Below are 8544 nucleotides of genomic sequence, written 5' to 3'. Positions count from 1 at the left end.
TTTTTCAGGGAGACCAATGATTTTCAAATTGTCTCTTCTAGACCGGTTTTCTTGGTCTGTCACTCTCTCATTGAGATATTTCATGTTTCCTTCTATTTTTTCAGTCTTTTGACTTTGTTTTATTTGTTCTTGCTGTCTTGAGAGATCATTAGCTTCTAATTGCTCAATCCTAGCCTTTAGGGACTGGTTTTCCTTTTCAATCTGGTCATTTCTGGTGTTCAATTTACTTATCAGTTCATTTGATTTCTGAGTCTCACTTTCCAATTGCAAAATTCTGCCTTTTAAACTGTTATTTTCTTGCCTGATTTCCTTTTGAGCTATTTCCCATTTCTCTAGCCAAATCTTTTCCAACTTTCTTGTCATCTCAGATTTGAACTCTTCAAGAGCTTGTGACCAGTTTTCATTATTTTGGGAGGTTTGGGATGTGATTGCTTGTTTGTTCTCCTCTTCTGTTTGCTTGGTTGTCTGATTTTCTCTGTGTAAAAGTTGTCGAGTGTTAAAGATTTCTTCTTCTTGTTCTTATTAATCTTTCTCTTCTGTGCTTTCTGATTCTGGGTTGCCATTGTTAGCCCAGCCCATTCTCAGCTTTATTCTCACGCTCAGGGTCTGTCTGTGCTCTTTAGGTCCTGAAGTCTCAGGTCTGGTTGTTCTCAAGGTCAAGCCCCCTGGTGGACCCCCTTGCTTGATTCTCTGCCAGAGGTTCCTTTATAGGTCTCAGGGCGCTGCTTCCACAGTCGTATACCCGTCTGCACTGGTTCCCCACTCAGGGTTTCAGAGCCTTCGCTTGCCCCTGTGTCCACCTCCGCCCACGCCTGAGCTCTGTTTCCCCGCTCAAAGTCCATGTGTGTTCTTTAGCCTTTTGGGGTCCTAAGTCTTGCTGCTCTCAGGAACAGGCCTTGGAGCTGCCAATGACTCAATGGGTGCCCCAAACTTGCTCTATTTCTTTTGAGCTGGCTTTGGCGTTGTAGGTGGTGTGTGTGTGTGTGGTGGGGGGGGTTGCTCAGTCCGCAATTTAGTGAGAGCTGTTTCACCCCTTATAGCATGGAAATGCCCCGATTCCACGTACCTTCCATGCTGCACCCTGTTGTGGGGTCCCTCCATTTGTCTGCATTTGTTTTTATGTCCCCTTGAGGAGTCCTGTATGTTTTAGTTAGGAGAGGTTAAGTCACTGCTTTTTACTCTGCCACCATCTTAACCCAGAACTATGATTATTTTTATAATATAATCCTTAGTTTTTGAGTTAATAGCCAAATAATATAGTTTTGCTAAGAAAATATATAGATTAGGGTGGCATTAAATCTTGCTGACAAACACTTTGACTTTAAGTCTGTAATCCAAAAGTTTCTACCAAACCCACCACACCCTGCTGGGTGTAAGCTCAGGGCAGTCAGTAGGGAGATGAAGGTCTGCTTTGGGTGTAAACTCAAGACAGTCAGAAGGGACAAGGCTGCTCTTGGGTTCAAATAGCAGTCATTCAACTGCTGACTTATAGTATTTCATAATAATTGTCAGCAGAAAAACAATTAGACCCCAACAATTGCAGAAGCTTTGAAAAGATCAACCATAATATCAGCCATGGGCTACCACCCATAGTGATTATTTTTGTACTTTCCAGCTTATTCAGCACTTGTTTCATTGGTTAGGACCTGCCTATATGAAAGATTTGTACATTCATTCTATTTTAATTTTTTACTGTATCACTTTGTCATTATGTCATAAGATGTCTCTCTATAAAAAAAAAGGCTATCTCCTAAGGCTCAGGGTCTCTGGTTCTAATCTTGACAAGAGTCTGGCTTTATTGTGAGCCTGGCCTCCTCTCGAAAAATCTATTTAGCTTGGAGTTTTATACTGGTGTGATAAATTTTCACCACAAAACAAAGTGAGTGCCAACCAACTGTGAAATGGCTGAACAAATTATGCTATATGGGTGTGATGAAATATTATTTCACAGTGAGAGATGAAGAAACAAACAGTTTCAGGTGGGGAAAAAGGTGAGAATTATAAGAACTGATAAAGAGTGGCATGAGTAGATCCAAGAGAATAATATATAAGGCAATAAAAACATTCTAAAGAAAAACAACTTAGAAAAACTTTAAAGGGTTCTGATCAATGCAATAAGCAACCATTATCCCCAAGGACCAATGATGAACTGATCATATTATACAACTCCTGTCAGAGAGGTAGTAAACTCAAGATGCAGAACAAGACATATAATCTTGGACATAGCCAAAGTGGGAATTCGTTTTGCTAGTCTATATATGTTTGTTATAAGAGTTTTGTTTTTCTTTTCAATTAGATGGACCCCTGGGGTCAGAGTGAGGTAACTGGGTATTGGGACAGAAAGATAGGGTAAACAAAATAAAAAATAAATAAAGAGGGTGAGTATTGAAACATTTTAAGTCTAAGATAAAACAGAAGGAAAGTTAGAAATAATCATTATTAAGGACAGGTTTGATGGATACATATTGAATTTATTACATGTATATATACACATGCTTATGTACACATATACACTAGATCATATATATATATATATACATGTAACAGAAATTCCCAACTTCATTTATAATACTCTTTGGGTAAGGACATTATAATTTAAACATGTTTAAGATAGGAATTTTACAAAATAAATTCTCCCCTCAAAAAAAAAAATCTTTTTTGTAATCAGGCAAAAGACTAGATTTCAAGGCTTTTTTTTTTTCAAGGTTACTTCACCTTACTTTCACCCACTCTACATATAAGCTAAACTGACCACCTTATTCTTCATTAATTTTGGCATGCTATCTCCTGCCCCAAAAAGCTAAGTACTACAGGTGAAAGGTGAGAGATTTCCAGATGTGGGGAATAGTCAGCACAAAGAGATACATCATGCAAAAGAAACTGCAAGTACGCTTATGTGGATGAATCATACTGTGCAGTTAGAAGCATAACATGAAAAAAGGTGGCAAAGATATTTGTCTAAGAACCAGTCAAAGCCTGGAATTCAAAGAGGGACATTATCAGGTTGGCTGCTGGGTGGTGGACTTTTTTTTGATCACAGCAACTCTCCAAGAACACCTACTAAATTATAATGGGAATGGTATCTCTGTCAGTGGACAACATACCCCTACACTGATGAAATTAAAGATCCTTTAAGTATTAAAATAAATAAAAGATCAAAATGAATAACATATGAAGCTATTGCCATCATTAATAATAAATAATAAAACTAATCAGAACAGGTTCTGAGAGTTTGGTGAAGAAAATTGCGTATAAGGAAATTGTGAACTTGGAGATCTGGGGAAAGAGATTAAAACAGAACAGAGGATGCTACTTAGGAAAGGCAGACTTGAGTAAGACATCCAAATGATGCCCTGGGCAACCAGAAGACACTTCAAGGCACTGGGTACCTCAAAGTGTTTGACCACACATAATTGTATCAAGAATTTTAATTTTCTTGCTTTCTCAGTGGCAGCAAAGTGAGGATATGAAAAATGGTGAGAGAAAAAATAGAGCTGAAGATAAAATTTAATTTAAAAAATAAGCAAAGGAGGACCTTTGGAGAAGAATGGTAAAAAGAAAGAGGTGAGAAAGGATAATGATGCCAAAAAGAAAAGGGGAAAACAAAAAACAAAAGGTGTCATTTTTAAGATAGAAGAGAATCGAAGAAAGTTTAGAATGGGACATAGACAAGTAAAGCAGGTTTGTAGGTGTAGCGTTAAATTTAGCATGTACTAAAAAAAAATAAAAATAAAAAATCCTTTAGGTCATCATAAAAGCCCCATTCTCCATGCCCCCATCTCTTATTCCTTATTCACATATCTCTCAACACATTCTTCTAAAGGCCTAACCAAATACCTTTTTCACTGCCTTCTGGAATGTCTGCTCCATAGGCAACAAATTTGCTTTCATCAACTTTTTTCTCCTTCCTACTTCTTCCATATTCTGTCTTTCACTGAGATCTGGATCCCTCCTGTTGACCCAGAATCCCTAGACATGTTTTCCAGCCCTGATTGCTCTTTGACTTTTCTCTCAATTCACTGGTCAAAGTGAAAGAGTCTGAATACTCTTTACTTCCCATTACCACCTCTAAATTCTCTCCCCCACCACAATCAGAAAACTCTCCTCTTTTGAGGTTTATACAATCTTTATCTATGACCTAGTTATAATCCTACCAGCCTAAAAACCTCAGAACATTCCCCTTCCTAATTCAATGTACCTGGTTCACAATCTATCTGTCCTCTTCAATTCTTGCCTTCATACAAGGGGATTTCAACATATATTATTGATACTCCTTCACTCTACCCTCCAAGTTCCTCAGCTTGACCCAGTCCTTTACTCCACCTCAGCCACACAAAGATGTAAAAACTTGATTTTACCATCACTTGCAAATGCACTACCTTCATGTTCATGAACCTTGAAATTCCCTTATCTTATGAGTCTCTTAGTTTGTCATCTCTCATTCCGTCTTCCAGTACCAAACCCTGTTCTTCATCCAGATTTCCATTCCTTTTATCCCTCAGTTCTCTCTCAAGCCATTACCTCACTCTCCTCCTTTCCCTAGCTCAATTTCTGGGAGAAGAATTCTCTTCTTGTCCCTTGTCCCCTTATATACCTCTGATTATGGCCTACCAAGATTCAACCTGTGTGGAGTAGAAATTGAGAGGGCCTTGAAAATTTCAAAGTTCACTCTCTTTTATCACTTATTAAAAAATATATGACTATGGAAATCAATTATTTAAAATGCAATGTTTTCTTTAGAGAGGGAGAGATAGGGGAGGGGCACTGCCAGAAATTATTGATCCAAGACAAATGCCCAAAAATAAACAGAAAAATCTCTTAATTATTGGAGAATCCTGATGCAATCAAGTCTCCCAGGAGAGAGTATAACATTTTTACAATAGTTGGAGACAGAATGTTGAATAGCTTTATAATGATTTTACAATGAACACATTTAAGCTAATTAGCATCTTCAAGAAATTGGAAAACAGCTTCACAATGGATACATCCAAGAAAATTATTTTTTTTAAAGAAATGAACAGGAAGATTAAGACAGTTACCAAGAGGGGAGTAGTTCAGGACTGGATTATGTAGGAGGAGCTAATGGGAAGCTCAGTCAAGCCTTTAGGCTTGACCTCTTGGAAGAAGCTTCAATAATCAAAATACAAAGATACAATATGGGAGTCTTCTAAGACAAAAGGGTACTCAAGATTGGTACTCATGATTTGGTCATGGGTTCTTCAGGATCTAAGACCATCTGCCTAGTACTCCTGCCTAGGGCAATTCCCAGACAGACTTGCTTAAAGCTGTAAAGCTTTTGTGCGGATATGGGGATGTAAGGATATCTAACTTTTAGATATTAATAATTCTTAATAACCTACACACTAATTTCTCACTCCACACAAGCCTCAGATCACTCCAACCATCCACTACCTTTGCTCCTATATACATGCTGCTGAATGAAAGTGGAGAAAATCACAATTGTTGCTATTGTCATTTTTCAGTCCTGTCAAACTCTTCCTGACTCCATTTGGAGTTTTCTTGGCAAAGATATTGTAATGGTTTGTAATTTCCTTCTGCAGCTCATTTTCCAGATGAGGAAACTGAGGTAAACAGGATTATGACTTACCCAGAGTCACATAGCTAATAAATGTCTACGGCCAGATTTAAACTCAGGAAGACGGATCTTCCTGACTCCAGGTTCTGTACTCTATCTACTGCACTACTGAGCTACCTCTGGAAAAAATCACACAACCATTCTAATTGGATCACTACAAATTTATTTCTCATAACTTCTACTGAGCCCTCACTGCTACTAGGCAATCCTTCTACACCTCCCTAATTAACTCACTATCCCACTTTTCACAATGGTTTTTCCAAATCTTTTTATCCTTTCTCAAACTTTACATAACTTCCCCACCCTCCCACCCTTTCAGTTGAGAACAGTGTCCTATATAGTTATCTCTTGTTATATCACAGTTCACTTATCCCACTTATCTAATTCTGTATCATAGAGTTTTTGCTATAGCAAAGGATTTTCCAGATGAATACCTTACTGCACACAATGGAAATGCAGCCTGCCACTAACCCTTGTGCAAGTTTATCAGTGAGAATGACTGATGGAATTAAAGGTGACCAACCACAGTGCCAAGTTCTGTATCCTAGGTGGTGACTGGCTCAGTGTTTATATGTATGGGAAAGGTTAATAAGAGTGTGGAAAAGGTTTATAGGAGAGTGGGAAGGGTTTATAAAGCCTTAAAATGTATACAAATAATAAAATAAATACAGCACTGCTACTTCGCAGATTTTCACCTATCACAGGGTTCTCTGGAATGTAACTTCTGTGATAAGTATGGAATCACTGTATTCTACTTGAGAAAAAAAAAAAGGCCATTCACTGACAATTTTCTCTTTTCCCATCCTTCATCCCATCTCCTATCACTCTATGCCTTCCCCCACCAGCTCTTTCAATTCTGTCTCAAGTGAAGAGATGGCCCTTCTTGCCAAGTCAAACACCTCTGCCTACACAAATCATCCCATCTTATCCTGTATGCTCCGACAGATTTTCCCTTCTATCTCCACTCTCACAACTTCATTTCCCTCTTATCTACTGGCTGCTTCTCTGCATGCTCATGCCTCCCTCATCCTTAAAAAAAGAAGAAAAAAAAAAAAACCTCACTTGATCTTTTCTTCCTTGCTGTCATCCTATAACTCTCCTGCCTTTTATGACTAAATTCCTTGAGTAGGTCATCTACAATAGGTACTTCTCTCTTTCCTTCTTAACCTCATCCTTCAAATGACATGGCTCTGTCCAAAGTTAAAGATGATCTCTTAGTTGACAGATCCGATGATCTTTGCTCAGTCTTCATCCTTCTTGATTTCTCTCAGCTTTGACACTGTCAATCATCACCTTCTTAATATTCTTTTTTTTTTTTAAAGGATTTCTGGACACTACTCTCTCCTGATTCTCTTCCAACCTAGCTAACATCTCCTCAGTCTTCTTTGCTGGATCTTTATCCAGGAAATGTTCACCTGACTGTAAGTATCTCAAAGGACTCTGTCCTGGGTCCTCTTTTCTTTTCCCTTTATACTATTTTATTTTTGGACCTCATCAGCTCCCATGGATTCAATTAACTATGTCAATGTTTCTCAAATTTACTTATCTATCCCTAAACTCTCTGCTGACTTACATCTCCAATGTCAATCTCAAATTATATGTCCTCTAGACATCTTAAGCTCAATATGTTCAAAATAGAACTCATTATCTTTCCTTCCAAACTCTCCCATCTTCCAAACTTAATATCGAGGTGACCACTATCCTCCCAAGCTCCCAGGCCCACAACATAGAATCATACTCAACTAACTCTTCACTATCTCTCACCTCCCATATCTAGTCTGTTGACAAGGTATATAAATTAAATCTTTCAACATTTCTCAGATATATCCCCTTTTCTCATCTAATATTGGTGCCATTATGGTCTAGATCTTCATCCCATCCCTAGGCTATTCTAATAGCCTGCTTGTGGGTCTGACTACCTCAGTTCTTTCCCCACTTCATTCCATCTTCCATTCAGCCACCAAAGCACAGGTCTGACCATGTTGGTTTCCTACACAATAAATTCTACTGGCTCCCCATCATCTCCAGGTTGAAATACTAATCAGAGTTTAAATTATAGAAACACTTGGAGGTTAGTAGAAGGCAATGACAAAATACTCACTAAGGATTGTGTTTTTTTGGAAATGAATAAGGAATTACCAAAATTAGTCTAAGGAAATGTTATGCAAGATTGCACTTCCCCAAATAATAATCAAAATGCCTATCAAAATGCTGGTGTGAAAATGGGTCTCAGATATAATTCTGAGATAATAATACCACCACCATTAACTATGAGTCACCATTAGTCATAGAATGAGGGACTGAGAGGATGCATAACTGCTTAGTGTTGCTGGCCACTATGATAATGAGAAAGGGAAGTCTTTGTAGAAACATTCTAAGATATTCCATTTGTGTTAGTGACTAACTTGATTCCCACTGCCTAAAGACTAAATATGTTATATCTCATTCCTCCCACTTCTCTAGTGCATTTAAGGGAGTGGGGGGGAGATTAAAAAATACAAATAACACCCGACTCCCGGCACCAGGAGACATAACCCCCCCCCCCCATACCACCTCAGTCTACGGAGAGGTGAGAGATTACATTCAAAGCTTACCTCAGTTCTTACATAGCATTATCCCACCAAGTTCCAATTGCAAAGTCCCCTTAAAATCAAAGAAAGCATAACCCAGGATCAAAAGTTATCACAAATCTAACTCCATAACAACTATAAGCTTGAAATCAAAGGGAGCAAAAGGAATTTGCCCCATGAGTCACATGAATACATAAAATAAATGAAGTGAGACCAAAAAAGAAAGGAAGGAAGGAAAGAAGGAAGGAAGGAAGGAAGGAAGGAAGGAAGGAAGGAAGGAAGGAAGGAAGGAAGGAACAAAGGAACGAAGGAACGAAGGAAGGAAGGAAGGAAGAAAAGAAGGAAGGAAGGAAGGAAGGAAGGAAGGAACGAAGGAAG

This window comes from Gracilinanus agilis, chromosome 2, assembly GCF_016433145.1.
Source record: "Gracilinanus agilis isolate LMUSP501 chromosome 2, AgileGrace, whole genome shotgun sequence".
NCBI lineage: Eukaryota > Metazoa > Chordata > Mammalia > Didelphimorphia > Didelphidae > Gracilinanus > Gracilinanus agilis.
Note: the sequence above shows the minus strand (reverse complement) of the source record.